Here is a 20,918-nt window from a genome sequence, read left to right on the forward strand (position 1 = left end):
CCTAGTTCCTGCTTTGGAAACCCCAACACCACCTAATCTCTGCTAAGCTTCCGTAGATCCATTCCTTCAAAACAGGATTCCTTTGTGTTTATCCAAAGCATGTTTGAATTCCATTACTGTTTTATCTCCACCACTTCCCACGGGAGGGCATTCCATGTACTTACTACCACTTCCGGGAAAAAATATTTCCTGACATTACTCCGGAGTCTGCCCCCCTTCAACCTCAATTCACGTTCTCTAGTTCTACTGCCTTCTCGTCTCCGGAAAAGGTTTGTTTGCGGATTAATACCTTTAAAATATTTGAACGTAAGACCCAGGCCAATAAATACCTATGCCAGAGGTTAGTGTTAAACTTTAGAGGGGGAGCCACTAGAATGTTGTAACCGGTCTAGGAGGGATGGGAATGGATACAGTGGAGAATATTATTTGAGACCTGAGTACTTGCATGATCACACAAGTTTATTGGTAATTTGGTAAACAAGAACCTAGCTGTGAAGGGAGGGTATGGAATAGGGGAATGGAGGGGGGGGGAGGGGAAATTATAAAAATTACAGATAGCAAATAACAACTCGTAAAGCTGTTGTATGATACTTTGTTGTATACTGAGTTGTCTGACTCTGTGTAATAAGCTGACTTTTCAATAAAATGATGAAACATAAAATATTTGAACGTCTGTATCATGTCACCCCTGTTTCTCCTTTCCTCCACGGTATGCATGTTCAGGTTGGCAAGTCTCTCTTTATAAGGTTTGCAGCACAAATCCCATACCATTTTCGTAGCTTTTCTTTGCACCGCTTCCAGTCTTTTCACATCTTTAGCAAGATACAGCCTCCAAAACTAACAGTCAATGGTTACACTCCTTCTAATAGGCCTCCCCTCGCTCCTCCTGATCTATTGGCTGGGGCTTTTCAGACGGCCAAAGGACATCTGCAGGCCACTCAAAGACCATGGGCTCTCAGATACAATTACTTTTATTTATTTAGGATTTTGCTCACACCTTTTTCAGTAGTAGCTCAAGGTGAGTTACATTCAGGTACTCTGGCTATTTATTAACTCCTCCAAGCTGTCACTTACCCCCAACATGGGCACTATATTTCTGAATTTTATTCCATAAACACTTCCATGGGCTGGGCTTCCCCCCACCCGAGGGATTCCCAGTTACTCCCCACCCCCTAGTGACTATCTACCAGGTCTCACTCCTTTCAGCGATGCACAATTTAACCAGGGATAACACAAATATGTTAAAAAGCACAGGCCACTGAACAAATCACTGTGGTACACCCAAGGTGATTATCAAACCTCCTTTCCTTGGGTACACCTTCCTCTTGTTTTCTCTGTTTTAGCTAGTTCCCATTCCACAAGAAGACGCTGCTTCCTATTCCATAGCCGTTTTATTCTCTCAGGAATCTCAGGAGGGACTCTGTCAACAGCTTTCTGAAACTCTAGATGTTATCAATAGAAATCAAACAAAATAAAAAATGGAAAAGAAAATAAGATGATACCTTTTTTATTGGACATAACGTAATACATTTCTTGATTAGCTTTCGAAGGTTGCCCTTCTTCGTCAAATCGGAAATAAGCAAATGTGCTAGCTGACAGTGTATATAAGTGAAAACATTCAAGCATTACTATGACAGTCTGACAGGGTGGGAGGATGGGGGTGGGTAGGAGGTATGCATGGGGACATCAAAGCATATCATTGATATTCTAACAGGATGGGTGTGGATAGGTGAGTTGAGGGGTGATCAACAGAGACATACAGCTTTGTGGTTTATAATGGGCTAGGAACCCCAGATCCTTGTTAAGTCCTTTCTGTTGGGTGTTAAAATATTCAATCATTCTGACTTCAAAGATCTTACGTTCTTGTATGGTTTTAAAGTTACCTAGATAAAACAGCATCAACTAGCTCAGGTTTACCGTTCTGTTTATTCACGCATGTAGCAAATTGGTAAGGCAAGCTTTCCCATGGCTAAATCCATGTTGCCTGTTCCATGTACTCACTAGTTTGTTTAAAAATATTTTTTCCCGGCAAAAGGTGGTCAGATGGAAAATAGCAAAGAAACTTGGCAGTTATGACGTTTTTAAAAAAGGGCCGGTCAGAACAGTAATCAAAGTTAAGGCCAACAGAATTTTTGCAACATGTAACCGCCTGTTGGCAAATGCAGCTGTAAAGCAGTGACTGAAGGTGAGTTTTAATACATGCTCTGTTTGTAACATCAATGGTCTGTGGAAAGAAACCAGAGCAAAAGTAAAAAATCATGTTTGCCAAGCTCTGGCAGGTCCTATTCCTGGAACTGCCTCCCAACCCCCACCTCACGCCGGCGCCACTAGAACGCGGAGGAGGACGGAGCAGTTCCCGTCTCCGCCCTGACGTCATCATTAGTTGTGCACCGCACTCTCTCCGAGTCCGACTAGCAGCAGCAGCGCACACCGAGTAACCCAATCGGCTGGGAGTATGGAGCGCAGCTGTTTTTTCTTTCCAGAGTCACGTATAATGAATATTAGAAAAAACAAACCAAAACCACAGAAGAACCCCCAAATTCTGCGGTTGTCTCGAATTCCCCTACACTAGTGACGGTGGTATAAAGCGGGTCTAAAGCAAAGACAACCGTCTCCACTCCTCCCCTGACACAAGCTGTTGTTGCTGTTCGCTCGCTTGTCGGCGGCGCGCACGGCGGCGGCGTCCGGTGCTCGTGCGTCACTGGCGGCGCCCCTGCTGCTGCCGTCGTCGGCGCGTGCCGTGGAGGTGGACTTACGCCGGGCGGGTATCCGCCGCGGCCCTAGCGCGCAGCCTCTGTCTGTGTGTGTGTGCCGGAGCCGCCGCCATATTGAGGAGGGCGCCCCTAGGCAGCAGCAACGGTGAAGAAGGAAGAAGAGACGAAAGCAGCAAGCGCTAAGCCGGCGGGGACTGTGAGAAAGCGAGAAGCGTCCCGCCGCCGCCGGGTCTTGGCGCGCGGGCTGGAAGAAGAGGACGAGGAGCCGGCGGGCGGTGCCGCCGTCGTTGGAGAGAGAGGACCGGGAGGAGCTGGTGACGCAGGAGGAGCAGGGGCACCGCCGGCCGGGGCGGGAGAGCGAGCGAGCGAGAGGCAGCCCACCTCCCCCCCCTCATTCCTCAGCGCCCAGTGACCGCGCGCGCCTCGGCTCCTTCGCAGACGCAAATAGAGGAGAGGGCCGCCTGCTGCCTTTTCCAGTTCCGGGGCCCCCCTCCTCCTCCTCCTCCTCCCGCTTCCTGGCATGAGACGCGGCGACCCGGCTTCTGTGGCTCGGCGGAGGCGAGGGGGACAGGGCGGCTGCGCTGGTTTGCGGTGAGTATGGCTGCGCCGGGGGAGCGGTTGGACGGCTGGGTTTAGGAGTGACAGAAAAGAGGGGTTTCCGCTGGGGTGTTTGTTGAGGAGCCGGTGGGGGGAGGGAGGGGGTTGCGCTTTACCGTTCGTGCCGGCTGGCTGTGGCCTTCTTTTTTTTTTTATTATTGTTTATCATTTATTTTGGAGCGCAAAGGAAAATGGCTGACGGCTCTTCTCGCCCCTGTCTGGGGTTGAGTGATGATGATGGAGCTGCAGCCTGCCTCCCTGCCCTCCCCGGCCCTTGACGCCGGCTTTTCCTGTAGCCTGCTTCCTCCTCCCCTTCTGGCTCCGCCGCTTTAACGCCATTACTGAGGTGGAGCGAGTCGGGGGAAAATGTAGGCCCCGGCTCCGCCTGGCAGCTAAGTCCCGGCTTCTGCTCTGGTTTCCTTTTCACTGGCTCAGACGCAGGAAAGAGGGGAATTTAGGGCTCCTTTAGAACCAGGGCTGCTGCTGTTATAGCTGATGTATCTCTCAGGAAGCCGGTTCGTGGCTTGTCGTGCTTTTGAAATCTGTATTTGTCAGGATTAACCCGTCGCTCAGTGTGTGCTGTGCAGTTTGTTTTCAACAGATTGGTTCAGTTGTGATCTGGAAGAAGCCAGTGACTTTTTCAGTAAGAGAAAGTTTCATTTCCAGTGTTGCAACGGGGAAAGGAGGCAATAATTTATTTAAAGCCTTTTTTTTTTTCAACCCTTCAGGAAAGAAGCCTGAGCTGTTTAGGGTTGAGATTCACAGGTTATGTTCCGAGGTGTGGTAGGCTATTCTTAATGACCACGACTATATTCATTGTCTGTAAGATGATAGACATTAATTATTCTCTCCTTTTCCTTTCAGTCTTTGCTCATAATGTAAGTGAATGATATTATCATTTGTAAGGAGAGGGTAGGCAATATTTGACATCATGAGTTGTCAAAGCATGCATACTTAATAAGTTAACTTTCTTTTAAAGCTTGTTAAGTGTTGTTGGGAAAACACTTGATATAGTTTTTGCGCAGTATACAATTTATATTATGCAACCTGTAAAATATCTTATAAACGAAAACAAAGAGCTTTTGAAAATGGAACAGAAGCAGTTGTGGATGACATTGTTTTGTTGCCTGATAATTTAGTGTGTCTGTGTGTTGTATTTTTGTTCAAGTAAAAAGAAAGACATTGTAGTTTAACTAAATGGAAAAACTTCATAATTCAGTGCAAGACCACATAAAAGTGGGAATCAGTTGCTTATACAGTACTAGAATCCATTGACAGTTTGATACTAGTCTAACTAGGTAACATTATTGTGCAGTGAAACATCAACATGTTAATGTTGAGGAGGGGGTGTGGACTCTTATTGAAAGTTATTGAGATGTATTTGGAACAACCTAAAACACTCTGTGTTGATCAGACTCCTTACTATGTCTAGAAAGGGTGATTTATATTATTGGGCACCCCAGCTATTATGGATGGTCCTGGTCTGGCAGAGTGCCTTGTTTAAACCAGTAGGGTTCAAACCTGCTTATGAATCTATGAGGAAAAAAATGTATTGACGTCACTAGAAAGGTCCCCACGTATTCTTTGCAGGAATATCCAAGTGATAAAGTTATCGTTAATAAAATCTGATGGTAATATGAACAGAATCTGATGGTAATATGAACACTTTTTGGCTGTGGTCTATTAAGAAAGAAATGCATTGTTTTACTTAAAATGTTTACAAATGTTTGAACTCAGCCTACCCAGAAGTTTGGGCCTGATTTCTATTCAGTGTTTTTGTTGTATATGCACAAAATATTTTTCTCCTGGATAATACAGAGGCTCACAAATTTTGTGATAAATCAAATACTTCACAAATTTTATGGACATTCTACTTATCTCCAAAAACAAAAATAAAACAATTCATTATATAGTGTTGTGAAGAATTTAAGTAGTCTCAAAAGCTTGTCTTTATAGGGATAAATGTTTTTTTTTTCTGTCCACATTTTGTATTTTTATTTTTTTACAGACTTGCGCAATACTTTCTTTGGTATTTATTTTTTTAAACATCTATCTAACATATGAAGTAATGTGACTTAATAAAAAAATCCTAATCTGTACTGAAAATTTAAATCTAACTTCTTATTTTTATAGTGTTACTGGGCATAGGTCATTGGTTCTCAAATCTGTCCCGAGGGCCACCAGCCAGTTGGGTTTTCAGGATTTCCCAAGTGAAATTATATTACTCACTAGTAACTGTTTAACATTTTAAAATATATTTCTTTATTAATAGATCAATACAATTTTCCTAAAATAAAATCCATTCCCTTAACCCATAGTTATTAACCAATCCATACACCAATACATTTAAAACCAAACAATTCTCCACAATACTCTTTCAATACACATTCAAATAGCATATATCTGGCAATGAGTCTGATTTGAAGCAAGGCTGAATCTTGTGGGAGACTCTGGAGCAGTGGATTAACACATGACTAAAGAGCTATGATCACACATTGATGTAAAAGAGTGCCAGATATATGCTATTTGAATGTGTATTGAAAGAGTATTGTGGAGAATTGTTTGGTTTTAAATGTATTGGTGTATGGATTGGTTAATAACTATGGGTTAAGGGAATGGATTTTATTTTAGGAAAATTGTATTGATCTATTAATAAAGAAATATATTTTAAAATGTTAAACAGTTACTAGTGAGTAATTTGTAATATAATGTGTAACTAATTATAGAGTTGAGACCTAGATTGTAAAAGTGAAATTATATGAGAGAGAGTTGCTTATAATGGAGGTGACAGGTATGCACGGTGTTTCATGCATTTTAGGGAAATCCTGAAAATCTGTCTGGGTGGTCCTCCAGACAAGTTTGAGAACCACTGGTGTAGGCGATACTGTATAGCTGTATTGGATATACAGGTTTAGTAAGTCCCAGCCCCAAAGAGCTTACAGTTTAGGTGGGTACCTGAGAGAATTGGAGATAAAGGTCACAGAGCATTGGTGGGAGGTGGAAGTTGAACTCGGTCTATTGCACTAACAATAGGTCACTTCCTTTCCGAACTACACTGTATAGTACTTAATAATTTGTATATCAATCAAGTATAATGAGGAGTTCAAGGAAACTCTAATTATATTGTGTCAAAACTCTATAATCATTCTTTTTGTTTAGTATGCATAATTTCTTAAAATAAGATTGTCACTTCTGGCTGTAAAGTTTACAAAATTATCTCAGATAAATTGATTGGTCTTATTGTATTTTTAGTGTAAAGTGTTTGTTTAGTAAGCAATATTAGCAACTAGCTGACTCCTACAATTCCACAGAGGCTACTTTACTTTTACCTTAGCTCAGGCTGACCCTGTCTACTCAGCTCTGGCCATTCCTGTTTCTTTCTTAATCTCCACACTTGACAGCTTTCTCATGTCCTCACCTAATAGCCATTCTCTTTCTGTGTCTCAGCCTTTCACCAGTCCAAGCGCTCTGTGACTCTTTCCTCTCATTCAAGATCTCTACAGCTGTCTGGTGTTCATCACCCTGTAGCTCACATCTTGGGACTGGTTTTGTGGGCCTGTTGGCTCCATGTCTACTGGAGGTTTGGTGATGGCATATGCATGCATACACTTTACTGAGGCCCAGCACAAGCACCACTGTACTAAGCATATTGTAATAAATAAATAGTTTCAGCTTTAAAATACAGATATAAATATAAATACACTTAAGTCAAGTGACTAGTTTATTAATTTGTTTTCCCAATTTTATTGTGGAGAGAGAGCAAGCAGTATGCTATTTTGAATGTATGCAAGCCATCAGATTTTTTGTTTTGGGTTATTCCTGGCACTGGTTTAATACATCTGGCATCTTATTTATTTTTACCATCAGTTTTTGTTTGCATACTTAACGAGTCTGGAACTTCATTTTAATTTTAGTTTCTTGCTGTGTTAGTAGTCAAAAGAAAGGATTAGCTTTGAAGGACAGGGAATAAAGACTTGCCTCATTGTAATTTTAGAGCTTAAGAATGCTTCACTTTTAGCTTTGGTAAGGTAGAAAGGTTTGAGATGAAGAAAAACATTACTGGAAGGCATTTAGAGTTCAAGATGTGATATCAGGGCAGATTCTTGTATATCTTAGGATCTAGGTAATCAGCATCTTCTCTGATGTTACCACAACATTTAGAGATGTGTAATACCAGACTATTTTAACAGCAAACCAATAAACAGATAAATTAATGATTTAACTGAGAAATCTGTTAATCCACTCCTCCCCCCCCTCTTTAAATTGTGAAAGGAAAATGACTAAAAGGGGAATTGAGAGACTGAAAGTTGCTGCGAACCGCTATGTAGATAATGATGAAGAAAAGCAAATTTGCTAAATAGATAATTTTGTTCTGTTTTCACTGAAGAAAATCCTGGAGAAGGACCGCGATTGACCGGCAAAAGTACATATGAGAATGGAGTGGATATAGCACCGTTCACAGAAGTGTGTATGAACTAGGAAACCTAAAGGTGGACAAAGCCATGGGACCGGATGGGATCCACCCCAGGATATTGAGGGAGCTCAGAGAGGTTCTGGTGGGTCGTCCTAAAGATTTGTTTAATAAATCCTTTGAGACGGGAGATGTTCCGTGGGATTGGAGAATGGCGGATGTGGTCCCTCTTCACAAAAGTGATGCTAGTGAGGAAGCTGGAAACTGCAGGCCGGTGAGCCTCACCGGTCATTGGAAAAGTAATGGAAACGATGCTGAAGGAAAGGATAGTGAATTTCCTGGAAGCCAATAAGTTGCAAGATCCAAGACAACATGGTTTTACCAAAGGTAAATCGTGCCAAACGAATCTCATTGAATTCTTTGACTGGCTGACCAGAGAATTGAATCAGGGACGTGCTGTAGACATAATCTATTTAGATTTCAGCAAAGCTTTTGACACGGTTCCCCACAGGAGGCTCTTAAACTGGACAGGCTGAAGATAGGGCCTCATGTGGTGAACTGGATTAGGAACTGGTTGACGGACAGATGCCAGAGGGTGGTGGTTAATAGAATTCGCTCGGATGAGGGAAAGGTGAGTAGTGGAGTGCCTCAGGGATTGGTGCTGGGGCCGATTCTGTTCAATATATTTGTGAGTGACATTGCCGAAGGGTTAGAAGGTAAAGTTTGCCTTTTTGCGCACGATACTAAGATTTGTAACAGAGTGGACACCCGGGAGGGAGTGGAAAACATGAAAAAGGATCTGCGGAAGCTAGAAGAATGGTCTAAGGTTTGGCAATTAAATTCAATGCGAAGAAATGCAAAGTGATGCACTTAGGGAGTAGAGATCCACGGGAGACATATGTTAGGTGGTGAGAGTCATGTACGGACGGGGAGAGGGATCTTGGGGTGATAGTATCTGAGGATCTGAAGGCGACGAAACAGCGACAAGACGCTGGCCGTAGCTAGAAGGTTGCTAGGCTGTATAGAGAGAGGTGTGACCAGAAGAAAGGAGGTGTTGATGCCCCTGTATAAGTCGCTGGTGAGTCCCCACCTGGAGTATTGTGTTCAGTTTTGGAGGCCATATCTTGCTAAGGATGTAAAAAGAATTGAAGCGGTGCAAAGAAAAGCTACGAGAATGGTATGGGATTTGCGTTACAAGACTTATGAGGAGAGACTTGCTGACCTGAACATGTATACCTTGGAGGAAAGGAGAAGCAGGGGTGATATGATACAGACTTCAAATATTTGAAAGGTATTAATCCGCAAACAAATCTTTTCCGGAGATGGGAAGGCGGTAGAACGAGAGGACATGAAATAAGATTGAAGGGGGGCAGACTGAAGAAAAATGTCAGGAAGTACTTTTTCACGGAGAGAGTGGTGGATGCTTGGAATGCCCTCCCGCGGGAGGTGGTGGAGATGAAAACGATAACAGAATTGAAAAATGCGTGGGATAAACATAAAGGAATCCTGTTCAGAAGGAATGGATCCTCAGAAGTTTAGCAGAGATTGGGTGGCAGAGCCATTGGTGGGGGGCGGGGCTGGTGGTTGGGAGGCGGGGCTAGTGCTGGGCAGACTTCTATGGTCTGTGCCGTGAGGATGGCAGATACTAATCAAGATCAGGTATACACAAAAGGTAGCACATGAGTTTATCTTGTTGGGCAGACTGGATGGACCGTGCAGGTCTTTCTCTGCCATCATCTACTTACTGTGTTACTATGTATGTTCTACCTTTGGTCTCTCTGATGTAGCATTAGATTTTTAATCTTATTCTTTCTGTGCTGTGGCATCCCGTTGTTCAAGGCAGCAGTCATAACTTGCCAGGGCCCCTTCTTTACTCTTGCTATTAAAACCCCTACAGAATTACTTCTCTCCATATCTTCTCCCACTCTCTCATACCTTGTCTCATCTCCTCCTCCTCACCTCAGACTCCAAATCCTCTGCTTTTTATGGTATATTTCCTGCAAACTCTTCTCAGGCCTCTCCTCTTTACTCATTCTCTTGTCTAAGGGATCCAAAATGCTTTTGAGTGCTGGTAATCTATCTTCTATATATATAAAAGGCAACCCCAACGTTCTGAAGCCTCCACGGAAGTTGAGGCGCCCGAGATATGCGATGTGCCCTGGAGTGTCTGCACCGCCCTTGCGTCAAAATGTCATGACGCGTCAAAACGTCATGACGTCGAGGGCGGAGCTATTGACACTTGAGGGCCGAAACGGCCCACAGCGAACAAGGCAAGTAGCTTCGAGGGACGGAGGGAGGGGGCCCCTTGCTAGCACCCGTTTCATTCTGCTCAGAAACGGGCATTTTTTCCTAGTTTCACATATTTGATATAGTCCGTATATTGAATCTCCAGTGTTTAACAATTTCCATTGTTGCCATCAAACATTACAGTGGTCTGATCTTCCCAAATCCATCCTGATTCGGGTTGTCAGGTTGAGTAAGACCATGTGGAACTTCTGTCTCAAATTCATCCCTATAAATGTTAATTTTTGCTAAATCCTCCAAGTATCTCTGTGCTTCTGGACATAGCCTATGTATGTGTGTGTGTGGGGTGGGGGGGGGGGGGCACATTCCCTCCTGACCACAGCCCTGCCAAGAAGTTGCATCTTTATTTTTAGAAGTTTTGTGTAGTTTCTAGGGCATCAGTCTGGGACATGTGCTCCCTCTCTTCCTTCTCCAGATGTTTCCCTAAGCTACTTTTTCCTACGCTTGAATAAATGGTGTGTGTCTTGCATCTCTCTCTCTCTCTCTCTCTCTCTCTCTCTCTCTCAGATGTATAGCTAATTATATACTTGCTTTACCTTTAATGCATTGAAAGAATACAACTTCTTCTTCTCTGTTAATAATTGTGCAGTTCTAGCTAGCCCTTTCTTTTGCCATTCTTGATATGTTACATTCAGCAGCTCTGGTTGGAAATGTAGCTTTTTGTGTTGGGCAAGTCACTTAACCTTGCATTACCTCAGGTAAAAACTTAGATTATGAGCTCAGGGACAGAAAAATATGTACTGTATATGCACCACTTCGTAAACCTTTGGGCTTGCAGGTGGTAGATATGAAGTAAGAGAGAAATTGAATAAATAATTTTTCATTAGATCTAATGGACACAAATCTCAAAACCTTATTCCCATCTAACAGTGTTGCTCCCGCCTTCCTCCAGGTTTTCAAGATAGTTGCTGTAAGTTGGTTTGTATTCTCTTGTACCTTATTACCTAGCCGTATCAACCGAGGAAGTGTTCTAATAGCTGTTCTGTTGTCACCTGGTTCAGTACTACCCATTCCTTCCTCATTGTTCCCCTTTCCACTAAACAGGTGCCTGATTTTGTGTAGCGTTCTGCAGATTTGGCATTCCTGTCCTCCCCCCTTCCTCAAGGTAAAAATAGAACTTTCTGATGTACTCTGGATGGTCTTTTATTCTAGATTAAATCCAAAATCCTCTGCTCCAGTTTCTTCAGCACCCTGACTGGTATCTCTACTGGCAGTGGCATAAATACAACAGTTTCAGCAAGATATTCATCGTGCAGTTGGCAGTACAGGTCATCTCATTTATCCAAATCTTGACAAATGTCTTGAACCTGCAGGTTGTTGTTGTTGTTGTTACATTTGTACCCCGCGCTTTCCCACTCAGGGCAGGCTCAATGCGGCTTACATGTGGCAATGGAGGGTTAAGTGACTTGCCCAGAGTCACAAGGAGCTGCCTGTGCCTGAAGTGGGAATCGAACTCAGTTCCTCAGTTCCCCAGGACCAAAGTCCACCACCCTAACCACTGGGCCACTCCTCCACTCTCCACTCCTTTCATACTTGATCTTAAACTGCTGACCCCAATAGCTGTCGCTCAAACTCTAGAAACTTTATCGAATCTTTGCACCCATTTAAAGGTAAAGGCCTCCTTCAATCTGTTTTTGTGGTCATCCTCCAGATATATCTGCAGTTCCTTAGATTTATTCATATCTATTTTGTACTTGGAGGCTGCACTGTATTTCTGGATCTCCTGTGTATTAGTGTGGTCCGAGGATGCCTGAGTGTGAATATCATATCAGCAAATAATGCACTTTTGTATTGCCCACCAGGAAACCCTTTTGTCTATTTTGCACTGCAAGTATGCTGCTAAAGGTTCTATTACAGGGGTAAATAATAGTGGTGAAAGCAGACACCATTGATGTGTGTCTCACTCCAGCTTGGAGTATTCCTTATTTGTCCTTATTCTGGCCTTGGGCTTCACCCATGTTGTGAAATTTGACTCAAACCTCGCTGCCTTCACCAGGAATAAGAACCCCACTCCATCTGGTCATTGACTGTGACCGAGATTGTTGACTTAGCATCTTTTTTTTTTTTTTTTTTTTTTGCCTACTAGATTAAATTGAAGGGCTTCCTTTATATTGTCATTTGCCTGGTTAAAGCCCAACTGGTTTAATGACTTATCGCTCCCTACAACACATTAGCAAGGACAGTAGCCAGTATCTTGACATCAAGATTGATTAACACTATAGAGTGATAAGAACTACAAAGACTTGGATCTTTGCCAGATTTTGGGATTACTGTATCCCAGCTGAGCACATGAACACCAGTGTATTGCTGTTCTTTATAATAGAGTTGAATAGCTCTACCAGTTTCCCAACCAAAACTCTCCCAAATGTTTTATAAAATGGTGCAGAAAGTCTAACTCGTGCTTTACTGTCATTCACTGTTTTGATTATTTGCATAACCTAGTTTGAGATGGCCCTTTCCAGCCATCCTTCCCTAATTGTAGGTAGTGGGCAGTTACTTTTCCAAGTAGTCCCAAATTTCTCCTTCCTGAGCTATGCTCTCCATGCTATAAAAATTTTGGGAACTCCCTTTTTGCTATCTCCTCTTCAAAGACCATTTGCTCATCTTTCCCCTTAATTGTCAAAATATTGTTTTCCTCTTTTATCACCCTCCATTTGTGAGAGAGCAGTTTACCTGCCTTGTTCTCCTGTTCAAAGTAGGCCTGTTTAGTTTGCAGCAGTTTAAAGGCTATGTTTAGCTCCCTAAGTTCTGTCCTTTGGGCTAACAGTTCCCTCTGTTAGGGATCTTGTTTATGAATCCTTTCCATTTTTGCTGTTTGCTTCCTGAGTTATATTTCCCACTTTTAACTTCTGTCATTTCTGATGTGTGGCCATGGAAATGATCTTCCCTCATATCACTGCTTTCATACAATCTCACAATCGTCCTGAATTAATTACTCTATATCACAAAGCTCGAAATAGGTCTTAATTACTTGTTCTATTTTATTTCACAATTCTTGGCCTTCTAACAAAGAGTTAAGTTTACAAAATGGTTAAGCCCTTTGCTCTCTATCCCAGCCCTGGTGTTGTTTGTATGATACTGTGGTCACCTCTATGCCAACTTTCATTATAGTTGGCGGCACAATATCCTTGCCCACCAGAAACATGTCAGTCCTACTGTAATATCTGTGTGAATATAAAAAATGTCTTTCTTTATCTCCCCATTCCCCCATACTCTGCGTTCTCCAAACATCCATTAACTTCAGGATTCCCATATTCTATCCATGGTATCTTAACCCCATAGTTACTCTTTTGGAGTTGTTAGTATTGGTTCCATTGTTGAGGATGAAGTTCTTCCAATAATTAAGTGCTTGGTGCCAAAGTGTTGGACACTTGTTTCCAGTTCATCATAAAACTGAACTTCGTTTAAATTAGGAGCATAAAGGCATATCAACCCTAACTTGAACCCATCGAAGGAAGGGATCCTCAGAAGCTTAGTGGAGATTGGGTGGTACTGTGATCTCATCCCATGGTTTTCAGTATCATCTTTACCCTGATGACTCCCAGATCTACCTCTCCACACCAGTAATCTCAGCCGAAACCCAGGGCAAAATATCAGCCTGCCTGTCTGACATTGCTGCCTGGATGTCTCAGCGCCATCTGAAACTAAACATGACCAAGACTGAGCTTCTTATCTTTTCCCCTAAATCAACCTTTCCTTGTCATCAAGCAGATGAAGCCATTATGTATGGGTTGTGTCCATCAACCATCAGGGGGAGATAGCACTCAACTTTTCACAGTGCCTCATGGCCAGCTAGCTCCACTGCCTCTCCAGTATTCTCTATCTCCCCAAGCAGGGTGGCTGCAGCTTCTTCGAGCTCCATCAAAAATCTGCCTGGGGGTGGCTCCTGGCTTGCCAGTTGTTAGCTGGGGTGTTAGAGGTTATAGCAGCTTCACTTTGAAGGCACGTAGGTCAGCCCTTTCCCTGCCTTACCCATGCCCCCGTGGATGTGGACATATTAGCTTGCTTTTCCTTGTCCTTTCCCACTCCGTGGATGCAGGCACATTGGTTCGCCTTTCCCTGCCTTTCCCACTTACCTAAGCCTCCGGAGTGTTTTTATTTACCTCTTTTGCCTCTGCTTTCCTCACAGCATAAAAAAAAAAAAAAAAATTAAAGACGCGTTGCGCTTTAGCGCAGCGATCTTGGAAAAGAGGTTTTTTTCTTGAGATTCTTCTGCAGGACCGGAGCTGTGATACTCAGTCTAGTGAGGTAAGAGTGTTTTCTGACTCCTCCGGGGTGGGCCCGCGATTGGGAAGTTTTTGGCGCGAACCGCCATTTTTGAATTTTACAGCCGTTTTCGGTGATGGCTGCGGAGACTGTAAAGCGCTGTTCTAAATGTGGCAAGCACAAATCAGCAGCAGGGCTCTGTAATTCGTGCTGTACTGACGGTAGAGCCGGACCGAGCATGGCGAGTGGCGCTCTGAGCTGGCAGCGGACGCCATTTTGGATTTTCCACATGGCGCGGCCTCCGTTGCGACGGAGAGCCCTGAATCCGGGGGGGGGGGGGGGGTGTCCTCTGAGTGAGGCTAATAATAGAGCTGATAGCCCTGGGCAGGATCCGGGCGGTCAGGGAGCGTTTTTCTCCTCTGATTTTGTTTTAATGCTGCATAGGGCATACATGCTTAAACGAGCTCTTCCTCAGGGATCTTTGGACCTTCTGCCTGCCCCCCCCCCCCCCCCCCCCCCCCCCCCCCCCCCCCGGTGGATCCTGGCCTTTTGGAGTTGGCTTTGCCTGTTTCTTATCCTCCTGATAAACGCAGAAGGGCTAATTCCCCTTCTGAGTGTGGCGCACCCCCTTCCTCCTCCCCCCCCCCCCCCCCCCGTGGTCGGGCTATGAGGATTCTGAGGGGGTCTGGCAGAACTTCTTGGGCTGAGGAGCCAGAGTCGGGTGCAGAATTGCCACAGGAGCTTGATGATTCGTCTGCGGTGAGGATTTTCCACCGCGAGGAGCTGCCAGCGCTTATTTCAGATGCCTTACAAGCCCTCTCGATTGAAGATCCTGGGAGTGGCACAGCCTCCTCTGTTAATCCAAGGATGGCTAGTACCAGAAATCCTGCTTGAGCCTTTCCTTTGCATGACTCCATCCACGAGCTTATTTCGGCTCAATGGGTTGGCCCTGAGGGACCTTTGAAGGTTGCCAAGGCTAAGGGGCAATTACACCCTGAGTGAGGAGCATTTGGCTCGCTTTGCAATGCCTAAAGTGGATGCCCTGGTCACGGCTGTGACAAAGAGAACTACCCTCTCTGTTGAAGGAGGTGTTGCCCTGAAGGATATTCAAGACCGCAGGCTTGATTCAGCTCTGAAGCGGTCCTTTGATTTGGCAGGTCTCACTGTTCGGGCGTCTGCATGCAGTTGTTATGCTGCTAGAGCCTGCCTGGCTTGGTTACAGCAGGCAGTGGAACAGCCCGGTGATGGAGCGGAGACCTTATCTGTAGTGGCTCCACGGATGGAGTCGGCCTTGTCCTTTCTTGCTGACGCCCTTTATGGTATGGTCAGAGCTTCGGCTAAACAAATGGTTATAGCAGTGGCGGCTCGCCGCACTCTTTGGCTACGACATTGGGCGGCGGACATGGCCTCTAAGCAAAGGTTGGTGAAGTTGCCCTTTCAAGGCCTTCTGTTTGGTGAGGAGCTGGAAAACATTGTTAAAGGCCTGGGGGATTCCAAACCTCAGCGCTTCCGTGAAGCTAGAAGGTACCGCCCGGGGCGTGCTGCTGGGTTCACTTCGCGTGACCGCTTTCAGCAGAGAAACTCCTTTCGCTCGGACAAACGTTCCGCAGCTGCCGGTTCAAGGCCTGGAGTTCAGGGGCGACCTTCTCAATGATGTTGTGCCGGGCCCCCTCCTCGTTTCCTGTCATCGGAGGAAGACTTTCCCTCTTTGGGCCCACTCCTCGAAAAAATCTCTGCAGATCAGTGGGTCTTGGACCTGATCAGAGACGGATACCGAATAGAATTTGATGCCCCGGTGAGAGACGTGTTTGTGGAGTCCCGATGCGGTTCTGCCGCCAAACAGGCAGCGGTAGAGGAGACTTTGTACAGTCTGGGCCAGATAGGGGCTGTGACCCCAGTGCCTCCTGCCGATCAAGGTTTAGGCCGCTACTCCATTTACTTTGTGGTGCTACGAAAAGGCGGGTCTTTTCACCCGATCCTGGACTTAAAAGAGCTAAACAAGTCCTTAAGAGTGCGGCATTTTTACATGGAAACCCTGCGCTCTGTCATTGCGGCGGTACAGCCAGGAGAGTTTCTCACGTCTCTGGACCTGAAAGAAGCTTACTTGCACATACCAATTTGGCCCCCACACCAGAAGTTTCTGCGGTTTGCGGTGTTGGGAAAACATTTCCAGTTTCGGGCCTTGCCTTTTGGCCTCGCCGCAGCTCCCCGAACCTTCTCCAAGGTAATGGTGGTAGTAGCTGCCTTTCTCAGGCGAGAGGGTATCCGGGTTCACCCGTACCTAGACGATTGGTTCATCAGAGCAGACTCAGAAAAAGAGTCATCTAGCTACAGCCAGATTGGTTTCAGTCCTTCAATCTCTGGGCTGGGTCGTCAATATGGCCAAAAGTTACCTGACCCGCTCGCAATCTCTAGAATATTTGGGGGCCAGGGTCGACACAGCCTCGGGCTATGTGTTTCTTCCCGAGCAAAGGCGGTGCAAGCTTCAGAATCAGGTCTGTCTGCTCCTGAGGATGCCCTGCCCGTGAGCTTGGGACATTGTATAGCTGTTGGGATCAATGATGGCCACCTTAGAAGTGGTGCCATGGGCGAGAGCGCACCTGAGACCTCTACAGTATTCTCTACTTCTACGATGGTCTCCAGTGTCTCAGGATTATCAGTGCAGACTTTCTTGGCTCCCTGTGGCCCGCCTCAGTATGGAGTGGTGTCTCTCGGACAGCATGTTGCGGCGGGGAATGCCGCTGGCGCTCCCCGATTGGTGCCTAGTGGTGACAGATGCCAGCCTGAAGGGCTGGGGCGCACATTGCCAGGGGAAGCATGCCCAGGGTCTGTGGACGCCCGACGAGTCGGAGTGGTCTATCAACCGCCTGGAGTTGAAAGCGGTGTTTCTGGCTCTTCTGGCCTTTCAAGTGACCCTGGAAGGATTGGTTGTCCGAGTGATGTCGGACAACACGACAGCAGTGGCCTACATAAATCGACAAGGCGGCACTCAGTGCAGAGCTCTAGCCGCGCAGGCTGAACAAATTTGCCACTGGGCCGAGCTGCATCTACAGTCCCTGTCAGCAGCTCACATTGCATGTCAGAGCAACGTGCAAGCCGACTAAGCAGGCATCAGATCGATCCAGCGGAGTGGTAACTAGCAGACGATGTATTCCTGCAGATGTGCCAAATGGGGCAAGCCAGTGATGGATCTTATGGCGACCAGTTCCAATGCTAAAGTCCCGTGCTTCTTCAGCAGATGGAGGGATCCTCGCTCTGCCGGGTTGGATGCCTTGGCTCAACCCTGGCCCCTGGGCTTGCTGTATGTCTTCCCTCCGTGGCCCTTGATAGGGCGAGTGTTTCTGCGGATTTGGCTGCATCCAGGAGAAGTGGTGCTCATCACCCCGGATTGGCCCAGGAGGCCTTGGTATGCAGACCTCCGACAGATGCTGTTGGAGACTCCCTTTCAGTTACCTCTAGTTCCGCACCTGTTGTCACAGGGTCCGGTGGCCATGGAGAACGCCTGCCGCTTTGGTCTTATGGCATGGTGATTGAGAGGGCGCAATTGAGAGATAAAGGATACTCAAGGTAATTTCCACTCTCCTGCAGGCCCGTAAGCGCTCCACTTCCTTGGCTTATGCCAGGATTTGGCGCCAGTTTGAAGTCTGGTGTGTTTCAAGAGCGCTTTCTCCATTGCGGGCTCCTGTTTCGCCGATTCTGGATTTTTTTACAGGATGGTGTACACAAAGGCTTGGCCTATAATTCCCTGCGGGTGCAAGTGGCAGCATTGGCCTCCCTGCATGGCAAGGTTGAAGGCGTGTCCTTAGCTGCTCATCCAGATGTGGCACGGTTTCTTAGAGGGGTGCTTTGGCTTCGTCCTCCCGTGCGGGCACCTTGTCCAGCTTGGAACCTGGGGTTAGTATTGAAGGCCCTTCAGGGGGCTCCCTTTGAACCGCTTCGGCGTGCTTCAGAGAAAGATTTGACACTGAAGGCTGTCTTTTTAGTGGCCATTACCTCGGCAAGACGGGTGTCAGAGCTGCAGGCGCTGTCCTGTAGAGACCTTTTTCTGCAATTCTCAGAGTCCGGGGTCACGGTTTGGACCGTGCCTTCCTTTATGCCTAAGGTGGTTTCAGCGTTTCACCTAAACCAGCCTGTTTTTCTTCCCTCCTTTGTTGAGGAGGAGTTTCCAGATTCATTTGGGCAGTTGCACCTTTTGGATGTGAGCAGGACTCTGTTGCAGTATCTGCGAATTACAAATTCTTTCAGGACCTCTGATCTTCTTTTTGTGCTGTTTGCAGGTCCTCGCAGAGGGTCTTCAGCGTCTAAAGCCACTATTGCCCGTTGGCTCAAAGAAGCTATCTTTTCAGCATATCTGCTGTCTGGCTGGGCTCCGCCTGAAACCTTTAAGGCACATTCCATGAGCGATTTCCTCTTCCTGGGCGGAAACTGGAGCACTATCTCTTCATGAGATTTGCAGTCCTGCAACATGGGCTTCTAAGCTCTCTTTCGTCCGGCATTACAGGCTGGATGTGGCTGCCAGGAGGGATGCGCGTTTTGGAGCACAGGTGCTAGCGCATGGTGTGGCTTGTTCCCACCCTATTTAGGGATTGCTTTGTTACATCCCATACGTAATGGCTTCATCTGCTTGATGACAAGGAAGGGAAAATTAGGTTCTTACCGTGATAATTTTCTTTCCTTTAGTCATAGCAGATGAAGCCATGAGCCCTCCCTGTATGATTGTCTGCATTGCAGTGATTCTGATTTTAGGTGCTGTTCTTGTTTCTTGAAGTTACATTCCTTCCTTGGGGAGTCGGAGAACAGTCTTCAGGATTCTTGTTACAATTATAGGAGGATGAGTTCATTCCCTCCAGTTCATGTTTTGGGAGGATGAATTTATTCCCTCCAGGAGGATGCAAGTATTGCCTCCGTTTATACAAAGTGGAGGACGAGTTTATTCTGTCCAGGAGGATGAGTTCATTCCCTCCTTTTTTGAGTTTATGCCCTTGTTAAGGGGCCATCGTTCGCTGTGAGGAAAGTTCATGTTATTCCCATTGCGGTTTGCCATACTGCTTTGGAAGCTTCAAATACTGAAGAGGCAGTGGAGCTAGTTAGTTGGACATTAGGCACTGTGAAAAGTTGAGTGCTCTCTATCTCCCCCTGCTGGTTGATGGACACAATCCATACGTAATGGCTTCATCTGCTATGACTAAAGGAAAGAAAATTATCATGGTAAGAACCTAATTTTCCCATGGTTTGACCCTTCACCCCCCTTCCCCTACCCCCTCCGGGCTTGTGTTCTGATAGACCTGGGGTTAGTTCTAAAGCTCCTTCAGTGTTCGTCCTTCGAGCAGCTTAGGCGAGCTTCGGAGAAGGATGTGACCTTAAAGACGGTCTTTTTGGTGGCCGTGACATCGGCGAGACAGGTATCTGAGCTCCAGGCGTTGTCCTGTCGAGACCCATTTCTGCAATTCTCAGAATCCGGAGTAATGGTACGTACGGTGCCTTCCTTCATGCCTAAGGTGGTTTCAGCGTTTCACCTAAAGCAGCCTATTTTCCTGCCCTCCTTTTCTAAAGAGGAGTTTCCAGAAGCCTATGGGCAGTTGCACCTTCTGGATGTGCGAAGGGCTCTGTTGCAGTATCTGCGCATGTCTGACCATCTTTTTGTTCTTTTGTCAGGTCCGCGCAGAGGGTCTCCAGCGTCTAAGGCCACTATAGCCCGTTGGTCGGCCTCCGCCTGAAGCTTTTAAGGCACATTCCAGAAGAGCGATTTCCTCTTCTTGGGCTGAAACTGGAGCACTCTCTTTTCAAGAGATATGTAGTGCAGCTACTTGGGCTTCGAAGCTCTCTTTTGCCCGACATTACAGGCTGGATGTGGCTGCCAGGAGAGACGCGCATTTTGGAGCACAAGTGCTGGCGCGTGGTGTGGCTTGTTCCCACCCTATCTAGGGATTGCTTTGATACATCCCACTCGTAATGGATTCATCTGCTTGATGACAAGGAAGGGAAAATTAGGTTCTTACCTTGGTAATTTTCTTTCCTTTAGTCATAGCAGATGAATCCATAAGCCCTACCTCAGTGGTTAATTTTGTTACTTTTATGTTCAGTTTTTTTCCTGTAGATATGTTCCCTCATTGGGAGAAGTTGGAAAACAGTATTCAGGATTGCTGTCCTGTTATAGGAGGTTGAGTTCGTCCCTCCTTTGAATTGTTGCTCCTGTTCTGGGGCGTTCATTCGCTGTGAGGAACGTTCATGTTGTTATATGTGGTGGTGTCACACTGCTTTGGAAGCTTCAAATACTGAAGAGGCAGATGGAGCTAGCTGGCCATGACACTATGTTTTTTCAGTGCTCTCTATCTCCCCCTGCTGGTTGATGGACACAACCCACTCGTAATGGATTCTGCTATGACTAAAGGAAAGAAAATTACCAAGGTAAGAACCTAATTTTCCCACTGAGTTGGGAAAGTAGAAAGGTCCCTTCTTCCCACCCGACCCCAGTCCTGGGAATCGAATGGATGTGGGCACTTGTGGATTGCCTTCAACGGGCCCTAGTAATGGGCCATTACTGCAGGGGGCCCAGGAGGCAGTTTGAGATACAGCATGTTGGGGCTAAAAGACTACACCACCTCAGTGGTGATTAACCTACTGACATGGTAGTATTTGAAACAGAATTAAGTTTGTCCTTGAGAGACTATACTTAAATTCCAAAA

The 20,918-nt window shown here is 45.9% G+C and overlaps 1 protein-coding gene across 1 annotated transcript in view; it reads left to right on the forward strand.

Moving 5' to 3' along the window:
• Window positions 1–2,733: 2,733 nt before the first annotated feature.
• The window catches only part of USP9X (ubiquitin specific peptidase 9 X-linked), a 377,318-nt gene continuing 359,133 nt past the window's right edge, over window positions 2,734–20,918 (forward strand). The window contains exon 1 of the mRNA XM_030202341.1: window positions 2,734–3,305. The gene's annotated coding sequence lies outside the window, so the exon portion shown is untranslated. The remainder of the gene's footprint in view (window positions 3,306–20,918) is intronic.

Source organism: Microcaecilia unicolor, chromosome 4 (assembly GCF_901765095.1).
Source record: "Microcaecilia unicolor chromosome 4, aMicUni1.1, whole genome shotgun sequence".
Taxonomy (NCBI): domain Eukaryota; kingdom Metazoa; phylum Chordata; class Amphibia; order Gymnophiona; family Siphonopidae; genus Microcaecilia; species Microcaecilia unicolor.